Consider the following 22,011-nt stretch of genomic DNA (forward strand, 5'->3'; position numbering starts at 1 on the left):
GTAAAATGAAAGGTTGTGAAAAATGTCCACTCTCTCTTTCTACTGATTGACACTGGTTTCATGTCTCCGTCTCACTGCTGTAGAAAGTTATTACAAAAAGAAAGTCAATTTTGGACATTCAATTCCCTTTTCTACCAGTAGGGGTAACAAGAAAGGTTGTGAAAGATGTCCACTGTCCCTCTCTATTGATTGACACTGGTTTCATGTCTCTGTCTCACTGCTTTAGAAAGTTATTAGAAAAAGGTAAATTTTAGACATGCAGTTCCCTAATCAGCCACTTGGGGTAAAATGAAAGGTTGTGAAAAATGTCCACTTTGTCTCTCTACTGATTGACACTGATTTCATGTCTCTGTCTCCCTGCTGTAGAAAGTTATTACAAAAAGGAGCCTAATTTTGGACATGCAATTCCCTTTTTTACCAGTAGGGGTAAAAAGAAAGGTTGTGAAAAATGTCCACTCTCCCCCTCTATTGATTGATTGTGGTTTTATGTCTCTGTCTCCCTGCTGTAGAAAGTTATTACAAAAAGAATGATAATTTTGGACATGCAGTTCCCTTATCAGCCACTTGGGGTAAAATGAAAGGTTGTGAAAAATGTCCACTCTCTCCCTCTACTGATTGACACTGGTTCCATGTGTCTGTCTCACTGCTGTAGAACGTTATTACAAAAAGAAGGTTAATTTTGGACATGCAATTCCCTTTTTTACCAGTAGGGGTAAAAAGAAAGGTTGTGAAAAATGTCCACTGTCCCCTTCTATTGATTGACAGTGGTTTCATGTCTCTGTCTCCCTGCTGTAGAAAGTTATTACAAAAAGAAGTTTAATTTTGGACATGCAATTCCCTTTTCTACCAGTAGGGGTAAAAAGAAAGGTTGTGAAAAATGTCCACTGTCCCCTTCTATTGATTGACAGTGGTTTCATGTCTATGTCTCCCTGCTGTAGAAAGTTATTACAAAAAGAAGGTTAATTTTGGACATGCAATTCCCTTTTCTACCAGTAGGGGTAAAATTCAGGGTTGTGAAAAATGTCCACTCTCTCCCTCTACTGATTGACTCTGGTTTCATGTGTCTGTCTCACTGCTGTAGAAAGTTATTACAAAAAGAAGGTTTATTTTGGACATGCAATTCCCTTTTTTACCAGTAGGGGTAAAAAGAAAGGTTGTGAAAAATGTCAACTCTCCCCCTCTATTGATTGACAGTGGTTTTATGTCTCTGTCTCCCTGCTGTAGAAAGTTATTACAAAAAGAATGATAATTTTGGACATGCAGTTCCCTAATTAGCCACTTGGGGTAAAATGAAAGGTTGTGAAAAATGTCCACTCTCTCCCTCTATTGATTGACACTGGTTTCATGTCTCTGTCTCCCTGCTGTAGAAAGTTATTACAAAAAGAAGGTTTATTTTGGACATGCAATTCCCTTTTCTACCAGTAGGGGTAAAAAGAAAGGTTGTGAAAAATGTCAACTCTCCCCCTCTATTGATTGACAGTGGTTTTATGTCTCTGTCTCCCTGCTGTAGAAAGTTATTACAAAAAGAATGATAATTTTGGACATGCAGTTCCCTAATTAGCCACTTGGGGTAAAATGAAAGGTTGTGAAAAATGTCCACTCTCTCCCTCTATTGATTGAAACTGGTTTCATGTCTCTGTCTCCCTGCTGTAGAAAGTTATTACAAAAAGAAGGTTAATTTTGGACGTGCAATTCCCTTTTTTACCAGTAGGGGGTAAAAAGAAAGGTTGTGAAAAATGTCCACTGTCCCCCTCTATTGATTGACAGTGGTTTCATGTCTCTGTCTCCCTGCTGTAGAAAGTTATTACAAAAAGAAGGTTAATTTTGGACATGCAATTCCCTTTTCTACCAGTAGGGGTAAAAAGAAAGGTTGTGAAAGATGTCCACTCTCCCCCTCTATTGATTAACAGTGGTTTCATGTCTCTGTCTCCCTGCTGTAGAAAGTTATTACAAAAAGAATGATAATTTTGGACATGCAGTTCCCTAATCAGCCACTTGGAGTAAAATGAAAGGTTGTGAAAAATGTCCACTCTCTCCCGCTATTGATTGACACTGGTTTCATGTCTCTGTCTCCCTGCTGTAGAAAGTTATTAAAAATAAGGATAATTTTGGGCATGCAATTCCCTAATAAGCCACTTGGGGTAAAACGAAAGGTTGTGAAAAATGTCCACTCTCCCCCTCTATTGATTGACACTAGTTTCGTGTCTATGTCTCCCTGCTGTAGAAAGTTATTACAAAAAGAATGTCAATTTTGGACATGCAATTCCCTTTTTTACCAGTAGGGGGTAAAAAGAAAGGTTGTGAAAAATGTCCACTGTCCCCCTCTATTGATTGACAGTGGTTTCATGTCTCTGTCTCCCTGCTGTAGAAAGTTATTACAAAAAGAATGATAATTTTGGACATGCAGTTCCCTAATCAGCCACTTGGAGTAAAATGAAAGGTTGTGAAAAATGTCCACTCTCTCCCGCTATTGATTGACACTGGTTTCATGTGTCTGTCTCACTGCTGTAGAAAGTTATTACAAAAAGAAGGTTTATTTTGGACATGCAATTCCCTTTTTTACCAGTAGGGGTAAAAAGAAAGGTTGTGAAAAATGTCCACTCTCCCCCTCTATTGATTAACAGTGGTTTCATGTCTCTGTCTCCCTGCTGTAGAAAGTTATTACAAAAAGAATGATAATTTTGGACATGCAGTTCCCTAATCAGCCACTTGGAGTAAAATGAAAGGTTGTGAAAAATGTCCACTCTCTCCCGCTATTGATTGACACTGGTTTCATGTCTCTGTCTCCCTGCTGTAGAAAGTTATTAAAAATAAGGATAATTTTGGGCATGCAATTCCCTAATAAGCCACTTGGGGTAAAACGAAAGGTTGTGAAAAATGTCCACTCTCCCCCTCTATTGATTGACACTGGTTTCATGTGTCTGTCTCACTGCTGTAGAAAGTTATTACAAAAAGAAGGTTTATTTTGGACATGCAATTCCCTTTTTTACCAGTAGGGGTAAAAAGAAAGGTTGTGAAAAATGTCAACTCTCCCCCTCTATTGATTGACACTGGTTTCATGTCTCTGTCTCCCTGCTGTAGAAAGTTATTAAAAATAAGGATAATTTTGGGCATGCAATTCCCTAATAAGCCACTTGGGGTAAAACGAAAGGTTGTGAAAAATGTCCACTCTCCCCCTCTATTGATTGACACTGGTTTCATGTGTCTGTCTCACTGCTGTAGAAAGTTATTACAAAAAGAAGGTTTATTTTGGACATGCAATTCCCTTTTTTACCAGTAGGGGTAAAAAGAAAGGTTGTGAAAAATGTCAACTCTCCCCCTCTATTGATTGACAGTGGTTTTATGTCTCTGTCTCCCTGCTGTAGAAAGTTATTACAAAAAGAATGATAATTTTGGACATGCAGTTCCCTAATCAGCCACTTGGGGTAAAATGAAAGGTTGTGAAAAATGTCCACTCTCTCCCTCTATTGATTGACACTGGTTTCATGTCTCTGTCTCCCTACTGTAGAAAGTTATTACAAAAAGAAGGTTAATTTTGGACGTGCAATTCCCTTTTTTACCAGTAGGGGGTAAAAAAAGGTTGTGAAAAATGTCCACTTTCCCCTTCTATTGATTGACCGTGGTTTCATGTCTCTGTCTCCCTGCTGTAGAAAGTTATTACAAAAAGAAGGTTAATTTTGGACATGCAATTCCCTTTTCTACCAGTAGGGGTAAAAAGAAAGGTTGTGAAAAATGTCCACTCTCCCCCTCTATTGATTAACAGTGGTTTCATGTCTCTGTCTCCCTGCTGTAGAAAGTTATTACAAAAAGAATGATAATTTTGGACATGCAGTTCCCTAATCAGCCACTTGGAGTAAAATGAAAGGTTGTGAAAAATGTCCACTCTCTCCCGCTATTGATTGACACTGGTTTCATGTCTCTGTCTCCCTGCTGTAGAAAGTTATTAAAAATAAGGATAATTTTGGGCATGCAATTCCCTAATAAGCCACTTGGGGTAAAACGAAAGGTTGTGAAAAATGTCCACTGTCCCCTTATCAGCCAATTGGGGTAAAATGAAAGGATGTGAAAAATGTCCACTCTCTCCCTCTATTGATTGACACTGGTTTCATCTCTCTATCTTCCTTCTGTAGAAAGTTATTACAAAAAGAAGGTTCATTTTGGACATGCAATTCCCTTTTCTACCAGTAGTGTTAAAAAGAAAGGTTGTTAAAAATGTCCACTGTCCCCCACTATTGATTGACACTGGTTTCATGTCTATATGCCCTTTGTCTAAAAAGCTATTACAAAAACACCTACTGAGCTATAGCAAAAAACGAAGAAAGTTTGCACTTTCCCCACGGTCCCTAACTGAAGGCTCTGCTGAGAGCGTTCTCTCCCGGCTTTTTGCACATTGCCACGGCTTGCACGGGGCCGTGCTTATTATATCGAGGGAAAATATAGAAAAAGAAGGATGTGAAACATGATCAGCTTTGCCCTTTTGGCGGTCACACTGCTTAGATTTTTTTAGGGCAATTCCCAGCCGGCACATGACCGACCTTCAACGTTGAAATATGGTTGAAATAAGGTCAGTTGTGGTTTCAACGTTGAAACAACGTTGATTCAACGTTTAAAGCTGAATGGTTGAAAAACATCCAGCACATGACCAACTTTCAATGTTGAAATATGGTTGAAATAAGGTCAGTTGTGGTTTCAACGTTGAAACAACGTTGATTCAACGTTTAAAGCTGAATGGTTGAAAAACATCCAGCACATGACCAACTTTCAACGTTGAAATATGGTTGAAATAAGGTCAGTTGTTTTAATGAAACAACGTTAAAAATGTTTAATGCTAAATGGTAGAAAAAGGTTAACAAGCTTTTAAATTATTTATATTAAATTATTTAAATTAATTATTATTTTAATAGCATTTAAAAATATTTTAGTCATGATACCTATTCTAAAATGTTAAATATTATCATCATTAACAACAATAAAACTATACATTTCGCTGCTTTATCACACTGAAACAACTCCCATTGGTAGTTTTATTTTATTACTTCTATCGTGATTGGTTAATCTGGCTGTCATTCAGGAAACTGGACAATGAATCGGTTCGCGCTTTTCTACATTTAAAAATATGACCGTTATTGTCGTCTTTCTGTGAGTGAGGCGGCTAACTGTGAGCTGCTGCTCGTTATAACTGACTGCTCGGTCGGTCCCGAATTATTTCATATTTGCCTGTACATTTTTTATTTATTTCGAGCGAATTTGAGTCGTGACATGTCAATGGAGAACAAAAACTGTGAACACAAGAAGGGTCAGGTGTTCTGCGAGGTCCTGAAAACATCCTGTCAAAATGAGGTAAGAAAATCGCTAACTTTATCTTTATTATCTTTTGAAAATAGTAAAGTATTACCAGAGTTTACAAATGGGTATAGTTTAAAGAACATGTAACCTGCAGATAAATAAATACCCGTGTGTCTATTTTTGCATTGCTTTATCACAGCTGATCAAGTTAGATGCTCACCTAATGTGTTGCTGGTGAGTTATGTGTTAATGTCTGTCTTTTAGAGATTTTCCCATATTTTCCTGATATGAATCCCATGCATTAGGTGTGTTATATATGTTTGTATTCTTATATTAGTTTCAAAGTGTTTTCTGCAACATATAAGTGCAAATGTCGGTATTTAAATAATATAATTTTAATGAATTAATGAAAATGAAAAAAAAAAAAGGATTGTTTAAAGCCATGGTTCTCAAAGTGTCAGGCCCCCTCTAGTTGTTATGCAGGTGAATCACTAAATTAAACTAATTAATGTTAATATATTTTAACTTAATCTTTGAGTAAGTTTTTTTTTTGCACATTTAAGTATGTTACAGTTAAAGTACAGTACAGTTTTGTAACTTTTGTTACATAATTACATTTAAAATTACATTTTAATTTAAACTTTTTTTTTTCATTTACCTGTGTATGTAAGCACAGTTGTAGTGTTAATGTTCAAACTGTATTTACCATGGTAAAGTGTCTGACAACAATTAATATTCTTATTAGAATAAAACTGCCTCATTTTTTTTAACTGTAGACCTGTAGCTGAATAGTTTGGCCTACTACGCTGCTGAAATGTAATGTTGGTCATTATGGTGCAACTTAATATTTAATAACAAATATTTTCTGAAGTGGTACTTGGTATAAAAAGTTTGAGAACCAGTGGTTTAAAGAAATGGTATAATATGAAATCCTGCTTTTTAAGAACTTTTCAGTAAACCATTTCTTCTTTCCCCTTGTAGAGTCATCGAGGATCCAGCTTGTTCTTTAAACATTGGTAAGAAATTGTTCTTCTGCTACATTGCACTGTCACTTCTGCTAGAGATGCTTTGACCTTTTGTGATAGGTTTTGGTTGTGCTTAGTTTAATAAAAATGTACTTAATTTGATTTGACTTGTTTTTCTACACTGTATTACTAGTGTTCTGATTAAAACAGTGTAACTGGGGGCTCTGAAAACACTGCTTATGAATAATTTGTGAATTGTAAACTTTCATCTGAATACATTTAATAAATGTTTAATGAATAGTGTTGTCCACTTTGTTTCCAACCTCACTGTTACTGAACTGTAAAGTGAAAATATTGTGTGATTTATTTTGCATTCAGTTTTCAGTTAAATATATTTCACAATATCAAAGTTATTGTCAAACATTGTGAACATATCTAAACTCACTGGTTAAATCTTATGTGCCCTCCAGAAGTTTGCACTCTGCAAGTGAACGACGCCTTGTGGTGCCATCCCAGAGAGGTTCATAATCACTCTCAAGGACCTTTTCCTGGACTGTGCCCAGCTGGTGGAATCACCTCCCAATCTCAATCCGAACTGAGTGTTTACTCATTTTCAAGAAACATCTTAAGACTCATCTTTTTCACCAGAACTTAACCAACTAATGCTAGCACTTTTCCTTCTTTTCTTGTCTTTTTTATATATATATATATACTAGACTAACTGAGACTTGTCATGGCACTTGTATACTGTTGTTGTTCGCTTGTACACCTGACTGCTTTTGTTGTTCTTATTTGTAAGTCGCTTTGGATAAAATCGTCTGTTAAATGATTAAATGTAAATGTTTATACAGGACGGTACAGAAAGTGCACAAGTGGGAGAGAGTGGAGGGGACGGCGTCAGAAAGGACCTAGCGCTGGGACACTTTCAAGGATCACCCGAAGCACAACCACACTGTATACACTAAGGCTGCTGGTTCTAACATTTTAGAGTGCCCTGCGGTAGAAATCTCATTCTGCATTCCCCACGGTAAAGAAGACACAGTCCGGGGGTGTTCCCATTAGAAATCAACTGGTGGAAGGTTCCCTTCTCGAACTGTTCAACACATTTTCACTGCACAAATGTACACAACTCTTGTAATGAGACACATTACTAAAACATGTTTTTGACAGAAACTGTAGGTTTCCACCAAAATAAAAGATCCACTGGTTTCAGTCATAAAGGTACAAGGGTTTGTCTTGTAAGTGCTGCAAAAAATATGCATTTATGTGCCAAATTATTTCACAAAAACCTTTAAATATTATTGTATTTGGATTGTTCTACTAGCTGCTTTTAGCATTACCTCCATGCATACTCTGCATAATAAAGTGTGGGATTATTTTCATCTGTTTCCAAAATTTAACTGCTGTTTGACAATTTTGAGCATGTGGTAGTTTATTGAAGTTGTTTGTAAAGCCATTGCTGCCAGTCATTAGATTTTTAGCCTTGCATGTACATTGTTGATCTAAATGCCAACTAGGATCTAGGTGTATTTACACACGGTGCAAGGTACGACGGGGAAACAACGTCGTTTTATCAACGCTGATTAACTTTTCAAAATCAACACCTCATTCAGCTTTCATCCCAGGGCTGCAGCACGACCCTAATTCACCCATAATGCAGGTAAGACGGTGAAACAGCGTCGCGATTTCAACGGTGAATCCACGTCGTGATTTCAACGTTGATCCAATTTGCAAAATCGAAAGGTTTTTCAACGTTGATTCAACGTCGGGAGTTCAACAGTGAATCAGCGTTGTGATTTCAACCGTACATCAACGTCACGATTTCAACGGTGAATCAACATCGTGATTTCAACGTTGATCCAATTTGCAAAATCGAAAGGTTTTTCAACGTTGATTCAACCATGGTACCTGACGTTGTTTCAACGTTGAATCAACGTTGAAATGCCGGCTGGGTTCGTTTTGGAGTTATTGGCGTTTACCGCTGAATGTGTCACGAATATCGAAAACAAAACCAACTTGACCCCGCTCAAATCTGCCGCATCTGCGCACGGAAGTTGATGTTCGAAAAAATCAAACAACGGTGAAAATCAATAGTAGATTTCATTTTAAAGTCCGACAGTTTAACACTAATATTGGACATAAACGAACACGTTAAATATAAAGTATTTAAAACAGATTAGGAGTAAAGTTGAACTGAACTGATGTATCAGTGATACAGTGCTCCAGAGCGCGCGCCTCATGCACGAGCTCGACGCACCCCCACAGAAACAAGAATGAGACGCATTCTAACATAACAGTGATAAGAGAGGGCTCGTTTAAAATACTGCACATATAGGCCGTTCGGATTACTTGTTAAAGTGCAAAGAAATACCTTATATCTGCAGACGATGTACATCTGTTTGTGGATGGAGACATTGTAATGGCCAAAACTCTGTATTTTGCATGCATCACATTATAGTACGGTATGCATGAAAATAATAAAAAGACTGCAGAGCGAACTTACGATCCATAGTGGTTGAGAGGCAGTTTTAACATTATGTGACATGACATTTGACGCACAGATGCCATTGGCATGTGTCATTGGACAGTGGCATGTGTCACTAAAAGCTGTGACACATGTCAGTTGCTGTGGTGCGTGTCGCGCCTTTGGTAGCGACTGACACCTGCTGCTGGGTGTCGCTGCATAATGTAGATTGCGTGACACACTCACTTAATGGCAGAACGATATTGAATTAATTAACAGTATGCTATTGTCAAACATACTTATTACATCGCGGAGTTCATTTGTACAACAAATGTTGAGTTTCTATATTGAGATTAAAATGTGTCTTACGCCTCTTAATGTGTATTTTTCACTGTAAGTTTATTTCCAGTAGCCTGCTTTGTGCTATGCATTCAAATACGTAAATAAAAACATATTTTTGCATAGATTTGGTTCGGTTGTATCATTTGTAATTATAAAATAATATAGAGACTATGCAGAGGCCATAAAAAAACGTTTACAATTATAAACAGAATTACATTTTATTCATATATAATGAATATATTAATATATGAAATATTAAAGGAATCTGGCACTTGCCAATGTTAAATTTATACTGACACCTAACGACGGCACGTAGCGTAAAACACAAATAAAGGATAACAGTAACGGATACAAGTGTTACGGTATTCGTAGTGATCCATGATAATTTTTTCTGGTGTGTATCTAATAATTGGTAGTCTGCGTGATCACCCACATACAAAAGCACTAGTAGGCTATTGCACAACATTCAGCGTCATCTGCCACTCATATACAGTGTCACATCTTGACATCATGTTTGAAAAACAAATAATAAACTTGTAAATAATGTGTCAGTGGAGAGTGGTTTGTGTGAATAAAACTTGTGACATGTGCCAATTGCTTATTACTAAATATATAATTTGCAGTGCTAGTGGCCTACTCTGTACATTGTAGTGTTAGTATAATATACAGTAGGCCTTCAGTGCTGACGTGTTTGCATTTTTAAAATGGTATGATTGTGTATACCAATGTAATAAATAATACTACTAATAATATAAACTGTAAATATGATGTATAATTGCAACTATATAAACATAATTATATACTCATTACCAGCTTTTTTTTTGCCAGTTATGCATTATTTAGGTTGTATTGTTGAATTTTATCCATTTTAATATTAGTTGCATCATAAATTACTCGTATTTTACTCTTCCAATTTTTTTTCACAGTACCATGCTTTTGTGAAGAAAAAAAAACTGATAAAAAAGAAGTCACTAGTATTGTTTTAAATGTGACAAGATTATACAAAGGCAAAATGCATTTGAACAACATCTGCAGAAACAAGGTAAGAGCTTAGGATGTTATTATATGATTATTAATCATGCTATAACTTAGGGCTGCACAATTAATCGAATTTGTAATCGCAATTACAATTACAGATGACACAATTATGTAATCGTTTAAAGGCACAATTACACAAAAAAAAAAAGTTCACTTACATCATTCTGTGTGCATAAGATATGTTGTTGTTCTCTCTACAGATTATCTTAAGGGTTTTTTTCCCAATTGTTTGAATTTCTTTGTTTTAATATAACATAATACCATGCATATATTTACTTTGGTTTGGTTTCTCAGAAAAAATAAATAAATAAAATAATAATATTATATATGATATTTGAGGCTTAAAAAAAAGTGTTTTTGAGTGTTTTTTGATATTTGAGTGTTTTCCGCTGGTTTATTTTGATATAACAATATGGCATGCAGTGGCTTCAAACAATGGCATAAAGCTATTAAAAAAATTATTAAATCTAAATTGTGCTAATCGTAATATATAATCGCGATTACAATTTCAAGGGAATAATCGACAATTATGAGTTTTGTCATAATCGTGCAGCCCTACTATAACTGAACTCATAACCAGTTAAAATTGTTTCACCAACTTGTTATTCTTATTTTGCAGGTTGCATGGTGACCCCTTTCAAAGACCTGCCAGAAACAAGTATCTATTTGTATTTGTATCTCAGTTTATTGATATTTGAAGCCTACTTTAAATGATGTTTTCTGACTCAATATTCAAATGTAATTGTTGTCACAGAAATGGCATTTTCTCTTGGTTTTGTCAAGAAGGTCTACAATATATGTACCTAACCTGCCTACATAAAATGTAAGACATGAATTTATCAAACTCACATATCCACTCCTGTACTCCATGTACACACACGACTGTACAGCCACACACAGCTCCAACGTCATCGTCAAATTCACTGATGACACAACGGTGATAGGCCTGATCACCGACAACGATGAGACGTCCTACAGAGAGGAGGTGAGCACCCTGACTAGATGGTGTCAGGAGAACCACCTCTCACTCAACATCGACAAGACCAAGAGCTGGTGGTGGATTTCAAGAGACAGAGCAGAGAACACACACCCATCAACATCGACAGGAGACCTGTGGAGCGGGTAAGCAGCTTCAAGTTCCTCTGTGTTAACATCAGTGAGGATCTCAGCTGGTCCATACACACTGACACAGTGCTGAAGAAGGCACATCAATGCCTCTTCTTCTGGAGATTTGGAATGAGGTTTGGAATGAGCCCCAGCATCCTCAGATCATTCTACACCTGCACTATAGAGAGCATCCTGAAGGGCTGCATCACGGCCTGGTCTGGAAACACCACCGCTGGCAACTGTAAATTGTTGGAGGTGAGCTTCCCTCCCTCCAGGACATCTACACCAGGCGGTGTTTAAGGAAAGCCCGGAGGATCATCAGTGACTCCAGCCACCCGTCCCACAGACTGCTCTCTCTGCTGCCCTCAGGAAGACGTCTCCGCAGCATCTGATCCTGCACTAGCAGACTGAGGGATAGCTTTTTCCCTCAGGCTATCAGACTAATGAACAGTCAGAACTAATACATACTACAGAATACTCCCACAATATGGTATGCCACACACTGCAATTTAACTTCACCAGTTCAACACTGGACTACACATACACACTGCTTTTAATACAATAATCTACCTGTTACCACTGGATATCATCCGATGCACATCCATGACATTTTCTATATCCAATTCACGTACACTGTGTTGCACCTTAGCATATTTTAATGTGTATATGTTTACATATTGTAGAATATGTACATACTATGTATAATGTGTAGTGTTAACTGTAAGTATGTCTAATAGTACACTGTGTGTACGACTATATGTATGTCCATATTGCACATTTTCACCTGTTGGAGTCTGTCTGGTTATATGTTAATTGTTTCTGCAATTTCTGGAGCACGCTCCCAAGAATTTCACTCACCAAGGCACATGTGCTTTAGTGATGTGACAATAAAAGTGACTTGACTTGACTTGAAACTCTTACTGTAATAGTTTTTTTATAGGCGAGCCACAGAAAACCAATGAAAATGTAGAATGTGCTCCTGTTGGTGAACAGAGATTTCTGTGTTCCTTCTGTTCATCCTCTTTTGTTACAGCAAGGAGTCTTCATTGACATGAAAAAGAGTTTCAGGATACATCAGATCTAGATTACTGTGTTGACGTACAGCAAGGTTTCTTTGTCAAAGAGTGCCAATACATGTACAAAAAAATAGCACCTCTGGCATAGTAAAATTTGACTGACTTGAACTGTGTACAAAGATTGGAGAAAATTTGCCACTATGGTTTCAATGGTCTGTTGAATAGTTCATTTTGATTGATTTGGAGTACTGTATGCAAATACAAGAACAAAGGCATTGCTTTAAATTACACATTTGTTGAGTCTCTTTTTGTGTCTGTGTTTGCTGAAAAAAGTTTCTACATTTTATATGCAACCACTGACTTGAACTCATGATTAATTTATAATAACAGCTACAAATACATGTACAATATATATATATAATTTAAATATTTGGCAAATAGTTCTCATCTATGGTGTTAATATTTTTTGAAAATAATTTTATAGAAACTATGTAACAAGAAATTAAATATATTTCTAACTGTGAACAAGCATTTCTTCTGGAGATACCTGAATGTTTTGTCAAAGCATTTGACTTTCTGAAGACAGTTAATAAGTACAAACTTTGTTTAATATAGCATAGACTTACCTTATGATGCAGACTTACATGACATTACAGACTTCAAGGTCAAGCACACTTCTGAATGGTTGGTGTAAGTTTTAATAAAGCATGTTAGAATAGTAGACATCATAATGGTTTGTGGCATTCTCTCATCAGTTTATATTTGCATGTAGCTAATTCCTGATTGCCAAGAATCAGTTAGTGGTGGCACATTTGATTATTCTTTTTTTTTTCTTTTTTTGTTATGGCCTCTGCATAGTCTCTATATTATTTTATAATTACAAATGATACAACCGAACCAAATCTATGCAAAAATATGTTTTTATTTACGTATTTACGTATTTGAATGCATAGCACAAAGCAGGCTACTGGAAATAAACTTACAGTGAAAAATACACATTAAGAGGCGTAAGACACATTTTAATCTCAATATAGAAACTCAATATTTGTTGTACAAATGAACTCCACGATGTAATAAGTATGTTTGACAATAGCATACTGTTAATGAATTCAATATCGTTCTGCCATTAAGTGAGTGTGTCACGCAATCTACATTATGAAGCGACACCCAGCAGCAGGTGTCAGTCGCTACCAAAGGCGCGACACGCACCACAGCAACTGACATGTGTCACAGCTTTTAGTGACACATGCCACTGTCCAATGACACATGCCAATGGCATCTTATAACCCCATCAATGTCACAAACTGCTGATGGATGTTAAGTTCGCTCTGCCGCCTTGTTAATATTCTGTCTTTACTTTATTTGTAACGCCAAGAAAGAGTTAATCTCTCATGTTTGAGAAGAGCATGTTGCCATTAAATGTGTAGGACACCAACTCCTCGTTTTCTATCTCTTTCATTTCATGGATTTAACGAGTTATCCGAGTCAAAGCGGACAACTTCAGTGACTACAGGCTCTTATCCTCCTGTGCTCGCGCGCTGTGTGTGTGTGTGTGTGTGTGTGTGTGTGAGAGAGAGAATGCGGTGCGTAAGTGAAATAGCTGGGCAGTTTTATTTTAATAAGCAGCCTAATAAAAATAATAGTTATTATTATTATAATCTAATACATTAATAGGAAAATGAGCCTACCCAGATAGCAAATGACATGTGGCCCAGTTCTGGCCCACATCTCCCATATTCTTCTGGCCCACATACCGCGCGGAATGACGGCGATGACTCAACCTGAGTCTGGCTGACATATGTCAGCCACAACTGAACCAGATCTGGGCCACATCTCAGAAATGGTGTGGGTGACATCTGGGCCAGATCTGGCCCAGTTTTGTCTGACAGAAGTCAGCCACAACTGTACCAGATCCATGCCGCATCTCACAAATGGCATGGGTAACACCTGGCCCAGATGTCAACCACGCCATTTCTGAGATGTGGCCCAGATCCGTCCCAGTTGTGGCTGGCTTCTGGGTTAGATATGGCCCATATTTACCCTTTCTAGACACAAAAGAATATGTAATTAATCCAGAATAAAGAAAACACTCATGTAGTCTAAACTGCTTTATTAAAATATAAAAATTAGACAAATAAATATACATACATGAACACAACTGCATGTATAGATATAAAACAAATACATTTACATTATTACAAAATAAAACATACAGATAAATATTTATAAATATAGTTAAATACACATTAACATTAAATTTACATTTAGCAGACACTTTTATCCAAAGCAACTTACAAATGAGGACAATGGAAGCAATCAAAATCAACAAAAGAGCAATGATATACAGGTACTGGTCAAATAATTAGAATATCATCAAAAAGTTGATTTATTTCACTAATTCCATTCAAAAAGTGAAACTTGTATATTATATTTATTCATTACACACAGACTGATATATTTCAAATGTTTATTTCTTTTAATTTTGACGTTTATAACTGACAGCTAAGGAAAATCCCAAATTCAGACGCGGCAGAGAGGAGTGAGTATGAGAAACATTCAGATACACAGGCTGATTCAGTCTTCTGAATTGGGAGTAGCGAACATGCATTATAAACTTCTTTCAAATTAGAATCTGTTGGGGAGATAAAATGTATCTTTTACTCTCCAGTACTCAAAGCAGAACTGATAAGGGAGCCCTTGATACTGTGACACAGCTCTTTCAAATTAACATTACCTTTTTTGCAGTGGCGGTAGTTTGTATGTCCATCTATAGTTGCCATCATCTAAGGTCTTTTGAGTACTGGTATCATCTGAATCCTCACAAGTCCTGCAAGTCCTGTGCTGTGCAGTTTCTAATAACCCTGGGATGGACATTTGCAGAAACAGGAAGGCAAAGGGAGAAAGATTAGCATAGCTGCTGTTCATATCATTTCAGGCAATGTGAACTTTTTACTATTTCACCAATGGAGTACATTGAGTACTATTTTTAATCTAGTAGCTTTAAACTGAAATAATTTTTCTAGATCCCTTAATAAACATATTATTTGTTGTCTGTTTTTGGGGAACAGACACAGTCTCTATAGAATGGACTGCATATGCCAGAGTAACATTTAATACATTTTAATAAAATTTAACTGGGAGGAACATCATAACTGTAATTTACACAACCATTCAAGAGTTTCGGGTCTGTAAGATATTTTATGCCTTTATAAAAAATCTCTTATGCTCACCACGGCTCCATTTATTGAATCAAATTACAGTAAAATAGTAACACTGTGACTATTACAATTCAAAACAACTCTTTTCTATGTGAATATTATGTTAAAATGTCATTTATTCCTTTGATCAAAGCTGAATTTTCAGCATCATTACTCCAGTCTTCAGTGACAAATTTCAGTGACGGTTTCCACAAAAAAAATGAAGCAGCACAACTGTTTCAACGCTGATAATAAGTTTCTTGAGCAGCAAATCAGCATTTCTGAGGGATCCATGTGACACTGAAGACTGGAGAAATGATGCTGAAAATACAGCTGCACATCACAGGAATAAATTAGTTTATAATGTATTCACATAGAAAACAGTTATTTTAAATTGTAATATTATTTCACAATATTACTCTTTTTACATATTTTAATCAAATAATTACTACAGAGGTGAGCAGAAGATAATTATTACAAATTGTATCAACTTCAAGCTTTTGAACACTAGTGTACTGTATATTTGAGGTTTGACTTACTGTACTAGTCTTGTGGTCAATAGCATCTTGGAGATGTTGTCTTACAGTAGGTTCACTCCGACTCTGCTGGATGCAGCAGGCCATCAGCACTGAAGAATCTAGGAACAAAACAAGCAATTTGACACAGAGCCAACGATATTTAGTCTGCAGTTCCAGGTTTATTAGATGGAAACAAGCTAGAGCAGGTGAGATGCAAAAAATAAATAAATAAAATAACAGATTCATTGTGATATATGTTGTGAAAAAAATGCATATTATGTTACTTAACCTTTTCAGCGCTTCCTACATCTCTGTCAGCAGCTCCCTTCAGAAATATTGAAATCTTGGGACACTCCCTTCTGTTGTAGAAGGATTATTTTATTATTCTTGAAATCGCATAACAGTTTTATGTTTACCATAAAAGATCAAAACAACTTTAGTTTTCTGCCAATTTTCGCGCTCCTTGATAACGTGACGTCATCGATAAACAGTAAAGTGTAAATGTTAAGGTTAAATAAATTAAGCAATTTCCAATCATCCATTGAAAGATTACCAACAAAACAGTCAAAAGCTATCATCTACAGATGAAGAATTGATTAAAAGCCCAAACTTTCATAAATAAGAGCACAATAGAGTTATCATACCTGACGATACGTCGTCTGAAAACGGTAGAAATGCTAACGGACTTTTTCGAAGACATTAAACCATTCCTATAAAGTAAATAAACAACAGAAGCGAGTCAAATACAAATAAGAGAAGTGTCAACAACAGTTATAAGTAATATTTGTGTGATTTTATGGACTTAACTCACCTGAAAACAGTGAAATCAGCGAGAAACGGGGTGTTTCCTCGTGACATTTGCAGTGTTGCGCTCCGTTTCCATGGCAACTCCATCCGGTCCGCGCGCACGCCCATGAAAGCACGTCACGAATTAAAAGTCACACGCTTACGTTACATTAATAAACATATGAATAAACATACGCCCCTTATTTTTTTTCTGTAAGAGGGGGCGCGGCCATTTGTAAATGTAATGTGTCTGGCTTTCGGTGTCATTCCAGCTATATTAGCTGTACAAACAGCTTGTTTTCCTGTTTACTGTTGCAAACTGCTGTATCTTACCATGTTATTTTTAATGTATTGTGTTAATTATGAACGTACTGGTTTGTAGTGCAAACAGTTTTACCGTTTACTGCACTTTGTTCTTCTTGTTATTTGCCTATAACCATGACCATAAGTCTCACACATTCACATACAATTGCTTGGTGGATAGAATTAGATCACTACATAATTCAAAATGTCATTCAATTATGATATTGCTAATTTAAAATTCATTTTGTAGTTCTATAGCTCAGTGCAAAATGCCAGGCCTGCACATAATAGTGGGACAAAGTGGCACTTTTATAGTTTAATAATATATAAATATATATATATATGTGTGTGTGTGTGTGTGTGTGTGTGTGTGTGTGTGTGTGTGTGTGTGTGTATAAGGTGCATCTTGAAGAAATGTGAATATCATGAATATAACTTTTTTTATGAAAAATATATTATTAAATATTTATTCTAAAGATTCATAAAAAATTTAATGATTAGAGCTTAATTTAATGAATGTAATTATTGCATTTAAAAGTATAAAAAGGAGTTAAACAAATATTATTTAATTATTTAAAATGATTTTTAAAGAAACTTTGTCCTGTGGTGTGACAGTACAGGTGTCACAATGGAGGACTTTTTTTTTTTTTTTTTTTTAATCACACCAAAGGACGTTTCAGCCTTTTCTGTCAATTAATGACCTTGCTATTCCAAGCTAACCTGTCATTAGTGGCAAGCAATTTGCAAAATTTTCTTGGATTATGTAGCTTAACATGCACTTTTTAATAAAAAAAATAATAATTTAGGGGTGTCATATTAATGCACAACAAAGCATAAAAAATTTGTAGTGGTTCCGAAAAAGTTCAAAGGACATGGTGTCACACCAGAGGACATGGTACAAAAATGTAAAAAAAAATCGAATAACATTGCAGCTTCATAACAGGTCCGTGTAGGTCAAATAAATGTGTGTATGTATTTATATTACGTGTCCTGAAATATTATGGGCGTCCAGTACTCAAAATAGTTTTAGAACTACTGACTGGTAAAGTAAGGTGATCTGCCAGGACGTGTCTTCAGAAAATGGCACATCTGGTCACCTGGTATAGGCCATATCTGGCCCACATACAACAAGCCAGAACTCAACCTAAAACCGGTTTTTCACACACGGGCCAGATCTGGCCCACACACAGCAAGCCACGACTCAAATTAAAGCCGGTTTGTCACACATGGGCCAGATCTGGCCCACACACAGCAAGCCATGACTCAAATTAAAGCCGGTTTGTCACACAAGGGCCAGATCTGGCCCACACACAGCAAGCCACAACTCAAATTAAAGCCGGTTTGTCACACATGGGCCAGATCTGGCCCACACACAGCAAGCCATGACTCAAATTAAAGCCGGTTTGTTGCACACGGGCCAGATCTGGCCCAGAAACAGCATGCCACAACTCAAACTAAAACCGGCTTGATGTGTGTGGGCCAGAGATGGCCCATATAACCTCTGCCGCTGCCAGAACTGAGCCAGATGTGCCATAGTTGGCCCAGATGAGGCCCGGATATGTATGCTATCTGGGTATTATCGTCTTGATTATCGACAGAGAAATCTGCTTATGTCGATACACGACACTATCGTCTATCGACACAACCCTACACCAAACACGATCAAAACACCTTCATCTGATTGAAAAAAAAAAATATTAAACATATAAAATAAACATATAGAACATATAAAACTAAACGTCCTTCTAAGAAAATCTTAAAGCGGAAGTCACTGTAAAACACTCAGCACTCACCTTATTTACACAGATTCACAAAATCCACCGTCTTTCTATGAAGCAGCTACACGATAATCATGACTTAGTTCATATGAAACACTTTGATTTTCCTTATAGAATCGATTCTGGCAGTTGAAATGGAAAAACATCAACTCTGAACATTTGCTTTCACTTTTATTCGAGACACGAAAAACAATAATGGCGTCTTCTTCTTCTTCGTCTTCTTCTTCTTCTTCTTCTTCTTCTTCTTCTTCTTCTTCTTCTTCTTCTTGTAGAATTCCGGCAGTGTAGACGCTGCTGAGCGTATTACTGCCCTCCACAGGTCAAAATTTAAACTAAATTCTTACATACAGTCCTGTATCATGCAAGAACTGAAGAACTGCATTGGAGATCAGTTTATGCTCATCACTGTGACCAAACAAAGTTAAAAGAGTAAAAGCCTTAACTCCAAGTCCTGCCATTTAAAAAAATTATATATTTCTTTCTGCCCTATACTTTCTACATTCTAGGAAAACATGCCCTACCGTCTCAAGACTCCCACCTTCACACAATCCAGAAACATGCTTTCCTACAATCCACAAAGAATAATTTGATGCACAGTGCCCCAGCCTCAATCTACACATTATAACTGAATCCCTGCGGGGCAAAATGATACATGAACATATTTTCTTAACTATAGGTTGTATTGAAAAGTAATGCCTACCCCTAATTTCCTTTTCCCACCCCCTCTGCCATTCATTTATTAAGCCCCCTTTAATTTGTTCCCTCAGTTCCACTCTTCCTAATAATACATGGACATCTACTTCTCTTCCTAAGCTCTCCTTTGCAATTTTATCCACCCGCTCATTCCCCCTCACCCCAGCATGTCCAGGAACCCAGCAAAACCTGATGTTGCAGACAAATCTGATTCTAAACAACACAATCAGAATATCATTTACAATGTCAGGACGAGCTTTTGATTTTCCTACTTTTAAATTTTCTAGAGCAGCTACAGAATCAGAGCAAATAATGACTTCCCTAGGTTTTCCTTCCTCAATCCACCATAGAGCCCATAAAATTGCCATTAATTCGCCAGTGAGAACAAAACTTCCATTAGAAATATGTCAACCAATTTCCAACCCTAGCTGTTCCACATATACCCCAAAACCAGCTTTCCCACTAACTGGATCTCTAGACCCATCATAGTACTTCCACTAATTGAATTAAGATATTCCTCTATTTTTGGTGCCACCTCCAATTTATCTTTTTCCTGATAAATACAAATCTCAACACACATTTCAGGCAGGACACAATAGGGCATAGGTAACCAACTTGTGTGTTCTACGATACCTCCCTGATCCATGTTCATCTTCCTTGCCCACTTATTTATTATGACAAAAAAATTATTGTATCTATTATTTCTAACATACTCTTGCAACAAACACCTAGCTGGGAAGATATGATTACACCCACTAAGTTTTACCCAGTACTGTAACCCTAACTTAATGCGTCTTAACCATAAGGGCATTTCTCCCATTTCAATGAGCAGGCCAGGTACTGGGGTGGATCTGAAAGCCCCACAACACAGCCTCAAAGCTCTTGCCTGCACCACATCCAACCTAGCCAGAACAGTTTTGGAAGCAGATCCATACACAAAGCACCCATAATCAAGGGCAGATCTGATCATGGCCTGAAAAATTAGCAACATTGTCTCCCTATTAGCCCCCCACCCACACCCATCCAGACTTCTCATCACATTCAAAACTTTTTCAAACTTCAACACAATTTTACCTACATGCACGGCCCAAGTCATACGCTCTTCAAACCAAATACCCACAAATTTAAAAACCTTTACCTTCTCCAATGGAGACCCATACATATATAACCCTATATTAGGTAACTTTCTTTTAAAACCAAAAATCATATATTTTGTCTTAGAAGCAGAGATTTTGAAGCCCCATGTATTCCCCCATTCCTCTACAGATACTAACACTTTTTGTATCTGTTTTAAAACAAACTATACATTACGCCCTCTTTTCCAAATAGCCCCGTCATCTGCAAATAAAGATAACCTGAATCCTCTCTCTATTTTATCAAAGATATCATTTATCATTATATTAAATAAAACTGGACTTATTACACTTCCCTGTGGGGTTCCATTCTCTATGTCTACAGTTTTTGAACTAACACTACCAACCTTTACATCGTTCTTTTCATTAAAAATTGCTTTATCCAATTAAACATTCGTCCCCTAACTCCCATGTTAAAAATTGTAATCATCAAACCCTCTTTCCATAAAGAATCATAAGCTTTCTCAATATCCAGAAATACACTCACTACTACTTCCTTATTACTAAATGCCCTTTTAATATCTTGATCTAAAACTGCAACTGACTCCATTGTAGATCTTCCATTTCTAAAACCATTCTGTACATCAATAAATTGTCTTCTAGTTTCTAAAAAATATACTAATCTGTTAGTTACCATCCTCTCCATAATCTTACAGGTCACTGCTGTGAGTGCTATAGGACGGTATGAATTAGGCCGGTGACACACTGGCTGCGTGGCGTGAATGCCGCGTGTCTGAAGCATCCCAGAAGCGTCCCAGAAGCGTGGCCGATTCTGTGTCTTTACACACCAGAAGCGTGCCTGACGCGGCGCTGACGCGCTGCTGCTGTAGAGGGAGACCGTTGACAGACCAGGCTCATGTCTTCATTACAACAATATATACTTTTTTTTACACACCTACACCTACGCCTATTGATAAGACGGCGAAATAGATTATGTTTGACAGGTGCAATATTTGAAAATCGATAATTATGTATTCATTTATTTTATTACCTTTATATCTGAATTTATGTCAACCTATAGACTTTCAAATATCAAAATATCAGGAATTCATATGTATTTGTGTACAAAATGACATTTAAACACATTTTCCTATTATATTTTGCCTGGAAAAGCTCCCAACACGCGCGCGTGTCGCGGTAAAAATAGGCGTCGGTTCTATTTCTAAGCAAGCGTTTGCCGCGCGGCTCGAGCCGCGCCTGAGACGCGCATCTCACGCAAGCGGTCTGTAAGCTCTAACCTGTTAACATGGGAGCCGAATTAAAAACCGACACGCCACGCGGTTGAGACGCTTGCGCCACGCATCCAGTGTGTCACCGGCCTTAGGGTCAGATACATCTTTCCCTGGTTTCAAGACAGGGACCACAACTGCATGTTTCCACTCGTT

The 22,011-nt window shown here is 37.0% G+C and overlaps 1 protein-coding gene and 2 long non-coding RNA genes across 4 annotated transcripts in view; 1 reads left to right on the forward strand and 2 right to left on the reverse strand.

Moving 5' to 3' along the window:
- LOC127964884 (NACHT, LRR and PYD domains-containing protein 12-like) overlaps window positions 1-22,011 on the reverse strand; it is a 1,383,583-nt gene that overhangs the window by 1,244,819 nt on the left and 116,753 nt on the right. The gene's annotated exons all lie outside the window — the stretch shown is intronic.
- Window positions 1-22,011, forward strand: part of LOC127964964 (uncharacterized) — a 528,628-nt gene that overhangs the window by 403,970 nt on the left and 102,647 nt on the right. The window lies entirely within an intron of this gene.
- Window positions 14,491-17,428, reverse strand: LOC127964955 (uncharacterized). 2 transcript variants are annotated; one of them, XR_008155180.1, is made up of 5 exons: window positions 16,745-17,428; window positions 16,223-16,643; window positions 15,955-16,052; window positions 14,953-15,079; window positions 14,491-14,850 (listed from the first exon to the last, which is right to left on the reverse strand). It is a non-coding gene; the product is annotated as an uncharacterized LOC127964955 (long non-coding RNA). The 2 variants fall into 2 exon arrangements; XR_008155181.1 differs by having other exon boundaries at window positions 16,578-16,643; window positions 16,745-17,414.

The sequence above is a fragment of the Carassius gibelio genome, chromosome B9, assembly GCF_023724105.1.
Source record: "Carassius gibelio isolate Cgi1373 ecotype wild population from Czech Republic chromosome B9, carGib1.2-hapl.c, whole genome shotgun sequence".
NCBI lineage: Eukaryota > Metazoa > Chordata > Actinopteri > Cypriniformes > Cyprinidae > Carassius > Carassius gibelio.